This window comes from Cygnus olor, chromosome 1, assembly GCF_009769625.2.
Source record: "Cygnus olor isolate bCygOlo1 chromosome 1, bCygOlo1.pri.v2, whole genome shotgun sequence".
In the NCBI taxonomy this organism is placed as follows: Eukaryota; Metazoa; Chordata; class Aves; order Anseriformes; family Anatidae; genus Cygnus; species Cygnus olor.
The window spans coordinates 131,356,129-131,375,672 of record NC_049169.1 but is presented as its reverse complement, the minus strand read 5'-3'; the positions used below and the strand labels follow the sequence as shown (position 1 = coordinate 131,375,672).

Here is a 19,544-nt window from a genome sequence, read left to right as displayed (position 1 = left end):
CATAATGCACAAATTCAAATTCTTACGGAGTATCTCTTACTGATGTTTAATTGGAAGAATTAATTGACAGAGACTTTTGCAGTAGGAAAAACTATTTATAGGATGTGTTTTTGTAAACCATGGAAACAGCCCCTTAAGCTCCATTTACCAGTGTTTAAAATGAACAACATAACTGCTAAAGAGAATTTTAAAGAATCTTTTTAAATGTTCAGGGAAAATATACAGAGTAGATTTCTTGTCACAGGCTGAATCCTATTGCTACACAGAGCCTTACAAGAGTACATCAGTCAAATGCATCATTTTGATCACCCTGTAGCACTTGAATATTGCTCCACAAAAATTTATTTCATATTGAGGGTAAGACATTGGTTACACTTCATCTGAACTTGACTTTACACTTTTGGGGCATTCCCCTTTGTCCTAAACCAACCAGAGATTAAGTCCTTGACAAAGCTGGAGTACACCCACTGCTTTAAATTAGATTTACTTCAATGAACTCTTCCAACCTCTAGGGATTATGAGTGGTACAAAAGAGCTATAGCAATGCTGGATTTTTGATCTACTGTCCCTTGCTTTAGAGCTGTACAATGTATTCCTACAGAAACTAAATAACATTTAAAAACAATTCTTGTAGTTTTGTTATGGTTTTGAGGCATCAAAATGGACAGCAACAACCAAGAGTCTTGGGAAGAAAAGAGATTTTCACATATACTTCATTGTGATTTAGGTACTCATTTTTAAGGCCCATGGGACAAAGCACAGGTCTGGGGCATTTGCAGATACATCTCTGATTAGTTTGCCAAGTTTAAAACCAGTCCTTGCCACTCTTGGGTTTCCCATGTGTCCAAAAGATCATTCCAAATAGCTGCAGTATTTGGCATGGGGGGCCCTTTTGAGGGTTACCACATCAAGAAACATTGAGGAAGAAAAAGGGCATATGCTTCACGATAGTAGTGGTGGAGGAGGAAATGTGCATTTGGGATACAGGCAGCCTGTGAAAGTGAATGGGATCATTCTCACTTCCTGCTGATAGTCAGTCTGTGCCAATGACCGGGGTAAATGCAGTCCTTGTTGGAGTGGCAGAGGGAAGGAGACAGAAGGCTGCACTGCTGTGCTGAGGGACATAGGTACCTGGATCACATCTTACAAGCCTTCATGTAATTCCACCTGGAAAATATCGAGAGGGGTACAAAAAAAAAAAACAAAAAAAAAAAAAAAATTACAGGCACAGGTGATTACTGAATGGCACAGATAATCAGCTCGCATGTTTAACAAAATAAATCTGGACAAAACTGCTTCTTTTTACATGTGCTGAGCAGCCAACGTGCAAATTCCTGTATTACTGAGATCTCTAAAGGAAATAGTCAAATTCCTCTTGCGTACCTAACAATGTCTGCAGTCATAGAAAAGGCAGAGGACACAACAGGAAGTACTAAAAAAAAAAAGACAGAAGCCCCTGGTTTCTGTCCCACCAGTAAATCTACATTTATGATCAAAACATCTTGTCTTGATATCCTGAAGCAAAAGAAGAAAACCAGCAGCTACTGAGTGCAAATGCTACAACAGATATGCTTTTCAACAGCATTGCTCTTGCTGTTTCCACAGGGGTGATGTTTTACTTTAGGTCAAAAAAACTTTCTTTTTCTTATAGTACAGATAACACAGAACTCTGGGCCACTATGAAAACAAATCCAAGTACATTTTGCTCTGACCCACCTTAAGTCAGTTTTTTCTAGTTAAACAGATTGGCAGCAAAGCCCTAGTTTACTCATTGGTCTTAGGTGGTCTTTTAAAGTGTCATCAGCTGCTATATTTTACCTGGTATTCATTTAAGCCACATGTAGATCAGAACACCCCTAGTTTAGTAAGGAAATTTGTATATGAATCTAATTTAATTACGCAATGCCATCTCTTCCCCCTCCAGTTTTTACAGTGTTTGTGCATTTTAACATGCAGTTACATAGAAAGTACTGCTTGAACATAGTATGCCACTAGATCTTCAGACAATTCAAGCATTATGGAAACTTCATAGGTAGGCATCATTCCCACCAGAAAATATTTTGCATAGTAAATGTTGTTGTTTTCCTACTCTGAAGTCAGAACACTGGTGTTTAACAAAAAATAAATACAAGTGTATTTCCAAAACAGGTGGTGAAAAAGAAGAAAGTACAGCTGTGTTACACATGTAAGATACTAAAGTAAAAAAACTACCAAAACTTTTAAATTTTTCTCAGTGTTCCCAACACAAAAATCATAGAATCATAGAATGGCTGGGGTTGGAAGGGACCTCAAAGATCATCTAATTCCAACCGCCCTGCCATAGACAGGGACTCCACCCACTAGATCACGTTGCTCAGGGACTCATCTAACCTGGTCTTGAGCACCTCCAAGGATGTGGTGAATATATCCACCATGACAAAAAATATATTCCACCACTGCAGAATTCAGAGGAAATCAATTCAGTTGGGCAGAACTTCTGAGATCACAAGAGTCAGAAATACTACAAGGAGAGATACATAAACTGGTATGAATAGAGCATGAGTACTCAGGTATTACTGATATGATTAATATTGCAAGCGTAATCTATTTAAGAGTATTAATCAGTGTAGCTGAAGGAAGTGTTGCTATGGTGCAACAAAATATAAACTATGCTACTTCCCAGGCTGTCTGAACACATCTCCTCTGTCTCATCTCTCCCATACCCTGAACTCACTTACATTCCTGCATGCATCAGCAGACTGAATATAGGATTATGAGATTCGGACCATATTCAGACACGGCAGGTCCTTTGACTTCAGGTTACGCTCTGACATGTATCTTTATACTTGCAGAACTGCATTTCAAGAGAATGTGTATTCATTCACCTTTAAGCCTTTAAGACTGCCTTCAGCCATACTAGCTGAGTATGGACTTTTTGACCCTGTCATAGGTAAGCTCTACAGATACAACCAAGAAACCTGCTGTGCTGTGGTTCAGCACATTATTTCAGCTGCTGACTCCAAAGTAAGCATTTCAAGACAATCAAAACATGCAAGTTAAAAACACAAATGGTAGTAACAGCAGGACCTCTTCTAAAACACTGCTTCTTCTGCACTTACTGGGAATCCTCAGTTCCTGATAATTACTGCTTTTCCTCAGAATGCACAAAGATGGATGCACAATTTACATTATTAAGAGAAGTCACTCATGTCTTTGGTAGACAGTCAAGTCAAGATATTGTTCTCTTTTGATACATGTATTTTTTTTCCCTACCTTTAATTTACCATGAGTACTGTGCCTTTATTATAACATAACTTTAAATATTTTCAGTAGCTCTGAGAATAGGTTTGTTTGGGGTGGTATGCATATATTTGACATAACTCACTACTCTGTGTTTTAAAGCAGACTCTAAAGGTGTACTTTTTGCTAAGAGTAAATATGGAATATCTGTATTACAAGACAGCAATATCAGTAGTATGCTGTTTTGAGAGAAATATGAAAGCATATATTTTGAAAATAATGCTAGCAAACTTCATTTACCTATGGAAAACAAACAGTCAAACAAAAAACTTTCTATATAATACTTTCTATATATAAAATTTCCTCTTACACAAACTCAAGAAGAAAGGGAAATCTCAACAAATATTTTAAAACAATACCAAGGAATGACTTAACTTCTGTTACCCTTTTCAGGGTTAAAGCATTTCACATCTTCACTCCCGAATTCAGTTTTGACCTATTGGAGATACACAAATGTTATCAAAACACAGTGTTTTAGTACAGTGGTGAAGTTAGTTGCTTCTGCAGTTTCTGTCCATATCACAAGAACTCCCAAATAAGATGATCCTCAGCAATCTAAAGCATAAGGCAATATACTAAAAAACTTATGAAGACTAAAGTGTGCTTCCAGACACAGTACTGATTCTTTCAGGAAGGAGCTGAATTAAATTGGTTTACAGAGAGGAATCTCATCATACCATTCCCTATGCTCTGCCTATTAGGCACAATATTAATCAATTCATCATGTCTTTTATACAGTAATATATGTTGCCATTTTTGAAAAAAAAAATGAATAATAATAATAAAAAAGAAGCATATATAGATAGTATCCATGGTTTCATAATATTTTCCCTTCTTTATCCACATATGGAAGAGAAACTATGAGACAAAATTTACTAAACATGTCAGGGAATCTGATCCATGCATGGGACATAAAAGTTGCCAACAGTTACCAATGTTTGTGCTTTTTAGCCTATTTCCACCAAAGGGAATGCAGCAGAAGATGAGGACGAAGTGGTTGGATTCATTTGCTTGATGTTGGCAGACATACTGATTCCAAGCCAAGGGAGGCTGAGCAACAGCCATCGAATGGCAGGAAGATAGTGATTTTCTCATATGTCTCAAGCACACAGACAAATTGCAGCTTGGCAAGAACTTGAGGATATTTGTACTGCTTTGAAAATGGAGAACATAAAGGGAGTAATCATTGCCTATGTCCTCATCCAGTGTTGTTAACTAAAGGTATCCGGAGATATGTGCAAAACATAGTTAACCCCTTTCCCACCCCCACCATTTTATCCTGGATTTCTCCAAGCCCTTCTCTGCTGTAGTTCATGAAGACAAATGCAGACAACATGGAATCAAACCAAACCTCTGGCTACATCCCTAGTGGTTGCAGAATGGTAGAAGCGTGCACATGTAGAAAGTTGGAGGCAGGATGCTGCTACCATTACTATCATCTGAATGACAACATTGCAAACAAAGTATATCTGGATTGCAACACCTCGCGTAACACCTGCATGCTACAAGTGAGCAATATCATAAAGAGTAGAGCCTACACAGACAATTATCTATTAGTCATATTACAAAACTTTTAAGTGCCTTCCTAAGCAGTTGGAGACAGGAGTCATGATCAAATAAACACTTGAGAATTGGATGAGTAATCAAATGCTAAAACAGAAGGGCTTTCCCCCCTCCCGAGATCATTAAATACTGTGGAACATGTTACAATAGTATTAAAGTGCAGAGCTTCAGAATGCTGCTGACCTTTTTTATGATTATTTCTATGGTGAGGGGACTGCTAATTCTTGTGGGCTATTCTGGGCATCATTGCTTTTGTGGATTGAAATGGGTAAGAGTTTACTTAACAAGTTAATATTTAATTTGAACTCTTTTTACTTGCTGGAGTAAAGGGCTATCAACCAGGTGTCATTTTATTGGCTTTTACAATAAAAGGCTGCTTTCTCTTTTGTTATATTTCAATAAAATGTTTAGGTACCACTCATATTCACTCGGTTGTAATGAATCAAGTGATTAAACATGGAATTTTAGTGATCTACAAAGAAAACAACAAAAAACTTCATGATGGTGCAGTCAGACCTCCCTGACTGCTACTAAAAATACCTTTAACAAAATTTTGTTCAAGTTGATACCTGGAAAATCGGAATGGAAACTACAACACAACTTTAAACCCCAAAGCAAGCTTTCAAACCAGCTACCTCAACAACAATCATATTGGCCACCTAGGGTTCCATTTATTTTTTCCCCTCTCATTTTATGTCTTTTCATGCCTCTGACTAGGAGCATGAACTGCCTGATTGACATGGTTTTTTGAGTTCATAGAATCATTAAGGTTGGAAATGACCTCCAAGATCATCTGGTCCAACCATCCCCCTACCACCAATATCACCCACTAAACCATGTTCCTAAGCACCACGTCCAAACTTTCCTCAAACACCCCCAGGGACAGTGACTCCACCACCTCCCTGAGCAACCCACTCCTATGCCCAAGTCCAGAGAATCCCTAGCAAATCCATGATCTGGCTGATCAGGACATTATAGTAACAGAATAGAGAAATACTATGGTAGCATTTGACATAACACATTTGGAAAAGGACTTCTGATGCAAGAAGCAATGAGGCAATGAAAGTGTGCATGAACCTTCCCAAAGCTACACTTCATCTTGCACAAACTAACATCCTCATTGCCTGATCCTGCACACAACATCAGCAAGAGCCAAGTTAGAAGTCAGATCAGAGCTGAGTTGGCATAGACAACTGATCAGTGCTGCATACTGTTAACACTGTCCTTGAAAGGCAGCACTTCTCAGACTGCTTCTCAAAACATTCCCTGAGTTTTTAATATCTGCAAGTTCTGAGAATTATGGTGCTTCCATGTCTGCAGCAGTTTCTTGAACTCAGCATTTCCCCACAGCACTGTTGGATCTTTCTTTCTTTCTGTTCTGTTTCTGCTGGAAATTCCGTCCTGCTGTTCCTGCTGTCTGCTGCATATAGCTGTCTCTTCAGCCTCCTCAGCTTTACAATTAATGGAAAGTTCAGTATATATATATATTTATTCATTGTGCACAAGAAATAGAACTCTGTGACAGTTTGTATCCCTTGTCACTTTGGTATCCAGCCTTTTGCGTGCAACCATAACTGCCCAGTTCAGTTCTGCATCTGAAATGAGGACATTTAATCACACGGTAAAAAGATGTAATAATCTGCATATCTATCACTTTTTTTTTTTCTTAAAGCACAAACCTTTTTAATGTGGCTAATTCAAAATGTGTATCAGACCCTCTTTTGCCAGCTGGTGCTCCATAATACCTGTCAAGCTGGATAACCCATCAATGACAGCTTTTGAAGGCCCAGAGTGGAAAAGAGAGGTGGCGGTCACCATTATTGATGTGACTGGAGGACTACAAGAGCTTGTCAACCATGACATGCCTGTGAATGGAAGGATAGGCAATGAGATTAGCAAAAATGTAGGTAGACCAGCAAAGTTTTCTCTATCAACTAACATGACAGATTCAGCAATAAGAAGGACTTCTCCAAGGGAGTCAGAGAACAACTGATAAGCTGGCGAAGTGTCAGTTGACTGACCAACAGGCAGGCCTCTCCTGCCTCTTTTTTCCCCTCTGTGGCAGCAGTGATAGGAAAGAAAGGACCAAACCAAAATGGCTTCAATTTTTTTTCCATTGGAGATTCTCTGCAACATTTGAAAAGGTCTCTGTGAAGAGAACTCAAAAAGACAAAATGAAACAAAAAAGCAAACAAATAAGACACTCCCCCCAAACTAACAGTCCTTTTCATGCCCATATTAGCATTCCTGAAAAAAGCCTTATAAAGACTGAATGAAAATCTCTAATTTTAATGATGGCAAACGTTGATCCATTTATGATGTTCACATAGTTCACAGGGAGACAAAGTCACCGCTTTATTTTTATAGGTATGCTCTTAAACTAAAACTCATAGAACAAATGCTTCAACTCCTTTTATGCAGTGGGAATAAATGCCACAACCTCAGTTGCCTCTTCAGATTCATTTGAGTCCTTCCTCCTCTTCATTTCTGGGAAAAACTCACACTCACACTCACAGCAGTATATCTGGGTAGGATGTCAGGTTCAGTGGCAATAAATTGGAGCAGTGGCAATAAATTTGTCAAAATGTGCATGTCAGCCTATGGGGCTGTTTCTATATGTCTTTTTTGTTTGTCTGTTTGTTTGTTTTTGTTTGGTTTGTTTGGTTGTTGTTTGGTACCTTGTTTTTCAACATAACTGTTTGAGGTACTAGGTTATATTTTAAGCTGATATGTTGGCTGGAATTAATGTTGTAGAAGTAAACAGTCCTGTTTCCTCCCACTCATTCTGCTTGCAGTGTTTCTTCCAGATATTCAGCCCAAAGCTTCCCTCCTGTCCACCTGCATACCGGGAGCTGAAAACTGCCTCGCTGGATGAGAAGGCAATGGTTGGACTGATATAGCAAGATTCAACTGTAGTCTTTGCTGCAACAAAGGGTTAAAGAGCTAAAAGGTGCCTGTCACTTCTAGAGGTAAGAGAAAGAATTCTACAAAAGGAGCAGAAAACACAAAACTACGGACTTACACGCTGGGCCATTGGAAGACTGTCTACATTTGAGCTACTAATTCCCAAGAGAATGAGTAGCTGAAACAGGTAGATTTGTGAAAGCAGAGAAGTTTTGTTTGTTTGTTTGTTTGTTGTTGTTGTTTGTTTATTTTTTGAGCCAAGCTCTACAGCTACCACCCTCTGGAAGTGACTCTGAAGAAGTTCAATGTGAATGTTAGGTTGCTACAGGCAGAAACACAAGCTTATGTATACCTTCCAGAGTATCTCCTAAAGATAAATGCCAATTGCGAATTTGTACTGAATACGGGCTGTAAGTTTTGAAGAGGGATTTAGAAATTAGCAAATGACTTGACCTATGCCACTCACTCACCATACACCTTAGGAGAGTGACTTGCAAACTGAATTGCTGAAAACACTTCAGCCTGCAGGAAAGTTCCTGTCAGCTTCGTTCAAGTTAGGACTTTATTGTAGATATGCTACTGTCATTTGTCTCCAACACAGACAAGCACCACTTTTCAAGAGCACCAATATGACTCATGTGAATTGAAAATGTTATTCTTTATTCTCCTGGTGCTTCAGTTGTTCAGACTTAAAATGGAGGTGGGACTTAAGCTCTACATGGTTTGCAAATGTCCCTAGTTATCTTAGCATCACTTTAGTGACAGAAAGAAAAATGAAGTTTTGAGGCTGGAGCCGATCTTTGGTTCAGTCAGTTGATCCACACTCCAGTAGTTGTGCCAGAGCAGCAGAGGTAGGATGAAGGATCTAAAGCTACTGGCAAATTAAATCACATTGATCAGTGCAGCAAACAGTCTTTAAGCACAGTTCAAGTGTCTGTCCCAGTCATGGTCTGGCTCAGCCAAAGTCCTCTATTATCTGTTGAGATCTATGGTACTTGCACCTGCAATATCAATGGAGGTTTGTTGAACTTTTAACATTTTCCATAACAAATATCAGACATATTGAAAATATGTCACAAGTAACAATACACATTTGAGAGTGCTAGTTTAAGGAACCATAATGCATTCAGGAAATAGTGCACATACAATGACTTCAGCATACACAGAGCCATTATAAGGACTACAGTTTGTACTTTTCAGATTGTGCTATATGTCATAGGATCATAGAATCATTGAGGTTGGAAAAGACCTCCAAGAACATCTGGTCCAACCATCCCCCAAACATCAACATTACCCACTAAACCATGTCCTTAAGTACCTCATCCAACCTTTCCTTTTGAGCTGTAAATAAACCTGCCTGCTGGCAAATGATACAAAAGGTGATCCATAGCAGGAATATTAGAAGTAGTATTTCTAAATTTATAATTGAAGATTTCCTATAGTTTATGTAATATAATCAGTAATTTCTTACAGAACCTCTTGAACTAAACTATAGTTTTGGGACTGCAGAATATAATTAGCAACTACTCAATATAAGCTCTCCATTACAGACAGATTAGCATCTCTCTGAATGTTGAAAGTCCAGCAGAGTGGCTGCATGTGCAATTACCCCAGATGTGTGACTTCTCATTCATGGCCATAATGAGGTGTGATTCTTCTAAGAAGTCAGAAGGAGAGTAGCCAGCACAAAACGGGAAGACTCAGTCATACTTTACACAAGTTCCATCCAATCAATCTTGACACAACTTTAGGAATGCCACTTCCTGAGCTCAGTAAAGCAATGGTTTGAAAGGAGCCTCTAATATCTTAGAGTTATGTAACATAGCACTCAGACATGTACCTCACAAACAATACAAAACAGCCAAATGCTAAAAGATCTCAGATGATATCCATGGAAAACAGTTTGATTATAGAACTACATACCTGTTATGAGTTCATGTTTGACTTATTTCTAGATGTTCTCAAAGGTGTCAACAAGCCAAAGCCTGGCTATATTACATTTCTTTCTAGATGCCCTTGATGTTAGAATCTGAAAACTATAAAGGATTGAACTGACCAAGAAATCTCACTCAGCTTTTGCCATGCTTGTGTTAACTATACAAAAGCAAGTCACGGGTTATCACTACCAATGAAAAAAAAGAAATACTCTGAATGAATGAGAACTGTAGGGAAAATGGAAACTTGGATAAACCAAGTGAAACACTTTTGCTAGAAGTAAGTGGCTATATGACTTCTTATAGATGTCTTAATAGATCCAAGTCTATTAAAACACTTCTGTGACTTTTGTAACATGAATACTTCAACATAGATATCCATCATATTAGCATAACATACCAGTCTCCTAATTAAATCTATCCTGAGGATTCCACTGTTGACATTTTCAGTAGAGCTATGTCATTGTTAGCAAAAATGTAGTACAAATCAAGCCTTACTAAGAGAGAAAAGTAAGATGTGTCCTTGAACATGTCAACAGTAATTATTCCAAGTTTGTGGTTCACCAGCTTCTGCAAACTTTGTGGAGTAAGTACTCCATTAACTGTTTTGGTGGAGAGTGTGTTTCCTCTGCACTCAGGCTCAGCCAGAGAGTGGGGCAGGATTCCTAGATTTTTTTTTTTTTTAAAGGGAGCATCTACAGATAGTATTTGACCACATTCTTTGGCAATCTAAATGATGCAAAATTTCTGAAGTGATAAAGCTATGACTTTTTGCTCACACCAGAAAGTCACACATTCTTCATCACAACATACTTTTAAAAGCCTTCTACTTATTGCACATATTGTACCCACATAACTCTTCTGTTCCACCTTTTATAGTCATGATACCAAAAACACACTATTTCCCTAGGTTAGCTGTAGAATGAATCGAAATGACTGAAGGGCTGAAGTATCCTTTTCTGATCAGCTTGACAACTCTGTACACTGGCTGAAAGTTACCACAGCACAACTTATTTTTAGGACAGCTTCAGCCTTCCTTGTTGGAATTCCATTTATTACAGTCAAAGGAATACAATCCTGATCACTGCAATTAATTAGCAGCTTAAAGTAAACAGAAAAAGAAGGCTGAAAAACAGTACTTCTTAACTTTATTTGCATGGCTAAGGGAGGAAAGAATTATTAAAGAATTATTAAATTATGAATGCTTCATCCATTTTTCCATTAAGGCCTAATTTAAGGCATTGACTCATGAATACATTTCAGGAGAACTATTTACAATTAGAAATGTGGCATACACTGAGACACCTGACAATTTGAAATTAGGATAGGTGATTTTGACTCTAGAGAAGCCTGAATTCTGTTGTGCAACCACTTTACATGAGAATATCAAAATGTTATCTCCAGACCAGATGACAGGACAATAATCCCCAATCAGAAGACATAATGTGACATATCAACCTCTGAAGTGTTAATATCTAAACAAGCTTGCACGTTGGTTTTTGCAGCTATAAGGAAAACTGTATCTTGCAAAAGTCAACCATGAAGACTTTAACCCTTTCTCAGGCACCTGTAACTTTTTGTTGGATAGCAGATGGGATAAGAAACATCTTTTAATAGATTCCTAATTCATTTAAATGTCCATTAATTAAAACATCTTAATTTGAACAGATTTTATGGTATTTAGCCTCCTTGTTGGGTTATGAGATCATAAAGTACGTAGAAAACTGATAAATACTCAGGAACTTACCCCTATCCCACTTAAGCGAAGGCATAATTTTAAATTAGTTCAGTTTCAAACCTTATAGATAGATAATTTCAAATGCCCCAGAAGTTAGAAAGTACATACACGTCCTACCCACATAGCCAAAAGGAACGATGTTAATAATCAAACTTAATGTTACACCTCTTTACTGGAAGGCTTCCATCATGCTTTACAAACTATATTGAGAATGTATCAAGTAACACTCCTGAGACCCAGCAAAAACAAGTTGCATAATGGAGATTCCTTTCAAATAAAGCTAGAGAGGACCTGAACTCTGCTGTTCAGCTGGGGACACTTGGACACTTCAGAATATTCTCCTTGAAACAGGAGGAAGTCTAATAAGGCCGTATGTATTTCATTTATAGATAGAGGCACACACAACCCTTATTTTATCTATGTCTAGATGTAGATAGATATACACACTTAGTCTGCATATGTAGCACAACTCATATGTTTGTACACACATTACACACATACTGACAAACACTTAGTGTTGTAATACCATTCCTCGTGCCTCCAAATGATGCACAGACTTTCTTAGCCATTTGATTTGTTCTTTTTAAATGAGTGAAAAAGCATGAAGTATCTTAGCATCAAAATGATCTGGTGTAAAAGTAATCTTCTACTTGAAAATAAAAAGGATATAAGATAGTCCTTTCACCAGTCCTAGAAAATAGAGACTCAGCGTTGTCTATCAGTATATGTGCACTCTTTGACAAAGTCTAATGTTTCTTGATACGCTTCCTTTTTAAAGGACAGATAATACCACCGTTTCTCATTTTATCTCTGCCTTCAGTTTCTTCTTAATTTTTCTGAGGATCTCAAAAGAAGATATCCATTTCCCTGTGCACAGTTAGGAAGAAACTGGAGCGAAGATCCTACAGCAATATTTTCACTGCTCATCAAGATCTACCAACAGCCTACTTAGCCATCTTCCTTGCCCCCATTTTATCCTCTTAGGACCTTCATTTATTGCAATCAATACAATCAGTACCACTTTGTTTTATCACTACCACCACCTTCACCCTGCAATTTTACGTTTTTTTTTTTTTTTTTTTTTTTTTTTTTTTTTACCTTTCCCCTTTGCCAGCACTTCTTACCTCCACATCTCCAGCTACTACTACTCTTGCCCTTAGCTTAAAGTTTGCTGGCCCCAAAGTGCACATACAGCTTTCAGTGCTACTTTCCCCTTCCTCACATTTACTCTCAGACCTAGTTACCTGTCAGTATACACTCCTTGGTGACCAGCCCCCACCCTTCTCTTATGCCATTTCAAAATGCTCCATCCTCCAGCTCACATACTTTGCCATCCCCATCCCATGAAGCATTGTAGTACTGCATGCCACAATGCTTGTATCTTCATTGTCGGGTTCCCCAGCCTTTAATAAGTCTGTGCAATGAACTTGAAGCATTAGGGACCTCATAATAGACTCAAATAGACATCTGTAAATTAGGTGCTTAAATTTGAGCTCTTCCCACCTAGAATTTAGGGCCCTTAGCCCTCAAGTCTGTAATTACAAGTGAGCTTTGCTTCTTTCTTAAGGAGACACCATTGCTAATATATATGAAAGTGTTACTTCTCCAATGACCAAACTGAACTGGGACAAAGAACGTATGTAACCTCGAGGTATGAAAAATAACAGATTTGCATTTGTCCTTCCTGTATATTACTTACAGTCCCCAGGTTCTTCCCGTGTTCCATTAAAACTGTGAGACTCGCCTTTTTACTGAAATGCTATTCTCACCACTTTTAAACTAATTTATACGGTTTTACAAAATAGTTCTGGCAAATACATGGTATTTCCCATGATACCTCTGGCAAAGCATAGGAGTATATGGGGAGGGCAGGAGGAAGCATGTCTGATGCAAAATTCTCTGATGGCTACTCTCATTTGTTCTAATGGATCTATGTTCAGGATTATTTGGCTCATTATAACAAGTGAGAATCTGCCACAGTATCCCTAATCTTTGTTAGCAGATGTCTGCCTTTGGACCATATGCTGGGTGTAATCACTATCAGTTGCCATTTCTCCTGCATGGTGAGCAATTTGGCAACTATCTCCTCTCATCTGAGAAGCATCTGGTGCAGACAAAAGCAAGCCCTGCAGATTTTTCTAGCAAAGAGAAAGATATTGAAAATGAATTATAAATATCAAAGACTGTATCTGGAACGTGCTGATAGTGCTTCGACAGCTATTTGCATATTTGACTTCAGTTATTTAGTTTTCTGTATGCACAATTATTATAGGAAGTTCAAAACATACAGAAGCATTGAGATGTGTGACTGCATAGAAAGTGAACAAGAATTATAACAGAACAGTATTTTTGCAATACTGATACCCATGTTGTTCTGAGTTTAAAGACACTTCTCACCTGTTGCACTATAGCCACAAATTTCACGCTACAAATTTGTCCTTCACTATCACCAGAATTTTTTGTGTCTACGTTTTGGACACAAGAAAAAAAAAAAAAGAAAAAAGTAATAGAAAAAGGAGATTTAGTGGAAAATTAGTAATTATTTTTATGTCATTTTTAAGCCAGCCCTGTCAAGTGTTAAATGTTTGTGCTGAACTACATCAGGACTGTGAGTGATCACAAATATTCTTCAGTCTCTTTTGCCACTTTTCAGATAATTCCCCGAATTTTAAATCAAATTTCTTTAAGGTTTGATTAAATGTTTTTGATGGATGTAAACTGAAATCACTGTTATTCACGCTGCTTCCTTCTACTTTGTGTTTCATGTCAGGTGTTATCATTGCTATCACTATAAAAGCCCTGATACACTATCTATTTCATGCTGCAATGATTAGGAGCAATGTCTTCTTTAAAGCTTCTTTTTATTTTGAAGGGCTTTATTGCTATAGGAATATTCCTTTCAGACACAGTATACAAACACATTTTGACATGCTAAAAGGCAAAGCTCCAATTTGTAGCAGTACAAATAAATCTTCCCCTTCTCTCACACAATAAAAAAAAATTACTGTGTTGCTGGCATAGCTGTGACTACATTAGGGACTTCTGCCAAGCCAGCTATGCCACTGACACAACTTACTTCTGCACATCTTTGACCAACATGATTATTATTCTGATGGAACTGTGGTCTATGGGAACAATGTCTGGCTAAGAGTTTCATTTCCTTATTGAGGCTCAAACTCTGATTTCCAAGCACAGTGATAGAAATCCAGTATAATATCAAACACTAGGATAATTCCAAATCCCATCGCTAGAGAGGAAAGTCGTTTGGTAGATTGCACACAAACAAAAATGAGAACAGCATCTGAACTACTGATGAGAGCGCACCATGAAGATCCACTTGTTCAAAAATTCAAAATTACAGGCAGACTCTACTCAGCATGAATAAAGGTGGCAGACATACGACAACATTTTAAAAAAACACAGTCACATGTTTTAATCAAATGGTAGTTGAAATTTAATTGAAAAAAGAATTTGTAAGAATTCTCAACTTCATTAATTGTTTAGTGCTGTACGTACTGCATGGATGGGAGGAAAGAGGGGCAGGCTGATGAGGCGCATGTCTGAGAAAGCATCCCAGGAGCTTGTTCCTTAGTGCTTTACAAAGCAAATGAAGTTAATCTGAAACTTCAAACCCTACAATATCTGCTTTATTAGACTTTAGTTTCTTGTTACGTTTTTCTCATTAGAAAACTGTTTCAAATACTAAAACCTCTATACAGCTCCTTCACCTCCCTCAAATCCCTTTCTCTAAACTCTTAGGTATATATTAGACTTAAAGCTTGGTACATGAATTAGTTCCTTGTGATACTGTCCCACAGCAGGTATTTTACTGATCTAATAAAACCACAATGAAATTACTGTATACAACTTAATATTGAAGCCCAATTATTGATTTTTAGGGCTTCATTTCCAACCTAAAAGTGGCAGTGTGTCTGAAATCCATGCAACTAGATCTGTCTTTGGCAAAGAACCAACCAGCCATAGCAACACACTGTTAGAGCATTACATTTTCCTCTGCTGCTTAGAGAGACAGGAAATGATGTGTGCATGTAGGTACATATAGTATAGGTGTCACTCAATCATCTTCCACCTCTCTAATTATTTTTATTGAACTGTTGCTTTTCAAATACAGAGATTCCAGGACTGTAAGAAGGATGTTGGCATCTCAGTGGGGACATGGCAATAAAGCAAGTTAGTAGTCTAATTTGATGTCAGTTCTAAAGCATCATTTCTCTAGTTTGAAGGCTTTGGGAGGAAGCTTAAATATCTGATACAGCTAATACCACAACCCAAGTGGCTTTATCTGTGCCACAGTATTAATTTCTACGTTAACATTTCTTCAATGTAAGGAAAAGTTTGAGATATATCCTGTGAATAGCTGGTCATCAGGGTGTTCACACTGTAGTCATTGCATCCAGGAATGAACCAGAAAAATTCTCTTAATTTCAGTAAACCTGGAGTGAGAGTGCAATAGCTCATTCATACAATTAAATGATGGGGAAAAAAATGTAATACACTATTAGAGGAAGATTTCAGTGCTCACGTAAAATGTAAAGCTTACAGAAAACACAAAGTAGTAAACTAAAAACAACGCATAGAAAAAAATCCAAGAACTCAGATGCCATCCTGAAATGTCTTCTCAAAGGAATAGTTTAAATGCTCTATGAAACTGAAGCACTTATTTCCCTTTTTTTTTCAGCCTTCTGAAAACAAGGGAACATGAGAAGAGAAAGCAAGACAAAGTGTGCAGTAGGAAATTAAGTAGAAGGAAAAAAAGTGAGTTTAAATATTAAGAAATGAGCAACTCTTGAACCTTTGTGAAACTTACCTCTAATTTAATTTTTTTAATTTAACTTTCTTCTTCACTTAAACAATCTTTTTTTCCAGAAAAACTCTCCAAATGATTTGACACTTTTCCAACTAGCCTTTTACTCATTACAGTATACTAATGTCTCTAAAGAGGCTTAGTTTTCATGTGAAAACAATTTTTGAACCTGGATGGATTAGCAGAGAACATTTCAATTCATACAACAATTATACATATACATCAAACAATATCTGTACCACTTACTTGCTACATAGACACAGATTATTCACAATTATTTCCCAGTTTTATGAACAAGCAGTTTCATAAACAAGCAGTTTCACGCCTATGCAATACTCAAGATACTGGAAAAAAATATGAAATGAATATATAAAAGAGTTTCACAGATACTCCTGGGATTAGGAGCAACAAGAAAAACAAGAACAAAATAGCAGAAGAAGATGTTTTGCAAAAGCCTTTAGAAGCCATTATCAAAACAAATTGTTCTGCAGTTAGGGTGTGCAGCTTAAAAGACACACATTCAGGGTATCCACTGAATTATTATGAGTGTTCAGAACACATGAAGTTGTGAATGACACATGAGCTCTTCTGTTTATAGACGATCTTACCCTTGCAGAAAATTAAAATACAAAAATACATTTTATTCTGAAAGATGGGAGCTGTAATGACTCCACATGGGAAGAAAGCAATAAGGTATACTATTGTCTTTAAACAAGTGATTCTTGCCACATGTTCAGTGCATCGATTTTAACTTAAGGCACTACTTTTTTGTCTTCTAACTAAAAGAGCCATCTGAAAGCACTTGAAAACAATTTCCTTAATGGGTCCATCACACTATGTTGTATGATCTTACTTATTTCCCCCTTCTACCATTGTAGAGACTGTGTTGCTATTTTAGTCAGATGATTACATTTCCATATGTGAGGAAAAGATTAAAGAAAACTGAAGTCCTGTCTTGAATGCCTGTTCTCAGTATCTCATTCATAATACTATTTACAAATCATAGCAAAGTGGATTCTGAATTTGGAAGATCCCATATAATTCTTTAAGACTGTGAGTTAGACATTCTGAAGTTGTCTCTGGTTCAAAGCTCCCATTATTTTATAATGCATAAAACATTTCTTCATCACTTATAAGGAAATCATCTGAAGAGTAAATATGTAAAATTGGAGACTGTAATCTGCTTTTGATGGAAAATCAGAGACCAGTAGGCTGTCTTCCATACAACAGTATCAACAGTAATCCCACTCCATCCATTCCAAAGATTTACAACAGTGAGAGTGAATTAACACTATTCTAACTGTAGAAATTGCCTCTCTAGTTCACGTAATCAAAGTCTGAATTCAATATACAGTTCCATGTTGAGTAAGCAAAAATAAGCTAACAAATATGCGGCCTGTCAGTTCCAATGAGCCCCAAGTGCAGAGACCTGACAGCATATAGTCTCTCATACAGCTAGGAAAATTACAGAGTGTAGCATGAAAGATTACACATTGTTAAGCGGTGTCAAACCACATTGGCAGTTTTCACATGTCAAATGTGTAATTACATACGGATTATTGCAAGAAAAGCACAAGATCTGGGTGATGTGAGCTGAGTGCCAACTCAGCCATTCATCTGAAAACATTTAGTCTATATATGCACTTTGGATTAAAAAGAAATTGTGTTACCATGAATGTGATTTTCCTTTTGCTGTGTTTTTTTTTTTTAAGTGTGGTTCTGGTGCTATCACTGATGCTATATTGAAGTCTCTAATGGATACTCTTCCAACCTCAAAGCATCGTCTTGTGAATGTCCACAGCTGAAGGCATGCACACACACAAGCTGAGTGATTTTGGCATGCAACACCAGCACCTGTACACTAGCAAGAAACAAGACAGCTCCTGCTTCAAATTTCCTGTCTTTCTTAGCATAAAGCAGAGCTGCACTTCTATTTTAAATTGGATGCTTACATATGTATATATTTTTAGACCGAATTTCAGTGGTGCAATGAATGAACACTATCCACACTCAGCTACCACAGGTAGGGGAAAAAATGAAGATAGTAGAAACTTGTGAATGGACCACTTGGGGATCAAAAAGAGAAATGAAGCCTGTCATAAGGTTACATTTCATAAAGGTCACTGAGCTGGCTGACAGACCTCACCACAGCAGGCATATTTCTGATGCTGAAACTATCTGTGACTTTACAGGGACCTACAAGCAAGCTGAATTTTAGAAGTCTATAAATAGTTCTCACTAAATTTCTGTTTGATTAACCCAATTCAAAATTTACCCAATTTGTTGTAAGTACATAAAATTACAGATGTTCCTTTTAGGGCAAAAAGAAGGTTATTTCTTTGCAGGAAGACAAGCAACATTACATCAACAAAAACTACAACAAACCAAGCAGAACCGAAATCTTCACAGGTTTTACCACATGAGGAAAAAAAAAAAAAAAAAAAGAAAAAAAAGAGGTTCAGAGCTCTAAACAATGACTACAAATGAGCAGAAACAATAATACCTGATCCAGAAACCTATATTTTGAAAAATTAACATCTGGCAGCATGTTTGAATTTTGATGAAGGAAAGAAATCCACACTATTGCAAAAGATTTCTAGCTATTTTCTTGCAAGTCTTTTGTTAGTCTTTGCTAATCCCAGTTCAGACCTGGCCAACAAAACAGCATTCCTTAGCATCACAATTTGAAACAATGCACAGACCGTGCCATGTGGAAGCTGCAAAGAGCAACAGGAAAAATAACCCAAAATGAAATCCATGCTGTTGACTTCCTCCCAGTCCTTCAAGTTAAATAGTGCAGACAGCATCTTTTCCTTTTGTTAATTCAGTAGCTGACCTACCTGATCACAACTACATATGTTGGAAATACTGTGCTATTTCAAACAGCATTTGCCAGCTTGCTTGAAACAAGAACAGAGAGATGAGATTGCTCCATGACTGTTTTGGGAAAAAGGAAAAAAAAAAAAAGGGGGGGGGGGTGGAGGAACACTCCTATTTCTCTAGCATACCTTTAACTTGATTCAGCTGGAAGCCCTTTTTCAGCCTGTTGGCTTCAGTAGAGACTTCGAGACAAACAGTTTCTTTAAGTGTAATGCTCATCTAAAAGGTGACTTCAGTAATACCTTCCATTTCATGTGGTTCCTGTGTTTCTGGTCCATCACTAATTATAGCACCCAAACTAACAATGTAAAAAAACATGGATTTTTTTTTTAACATAAAGCAGTTATATATTCTTAAAAATGAGTTTTGCATTGCTCAATAGAATTCAACCTTTGGAGCCATGTGTTACTATGTAAGAGGC

The 19,544-nt window shown here is 37.4% G+C and overlaps 1 long non-coding RNA gene across 1 annotated transcript; it reads right to left on the bottom strand.

Moving 5' to 3' along the window:
- Nucleotides 1-6,153: 6,153 nt before the first annotated feature.
- On the bottom strand, nucleotides 6,154-19,176 carry LOC121062182. Its single transcript, XR_005815463.1, has 3 exons — nucleotides 19,084-19,176; nucleotides 6,588-6,707; nucleotides 6,154-6,437 (listed from the first exon to the last, which is right to left on the bottom strand). It is a non-coding gene; the product is annotated as an uncharacterized LOC121062182 (long non-coding RNA).
- Nucleotides 19,177-19,544: the final 368 nt, after the last annotated feature.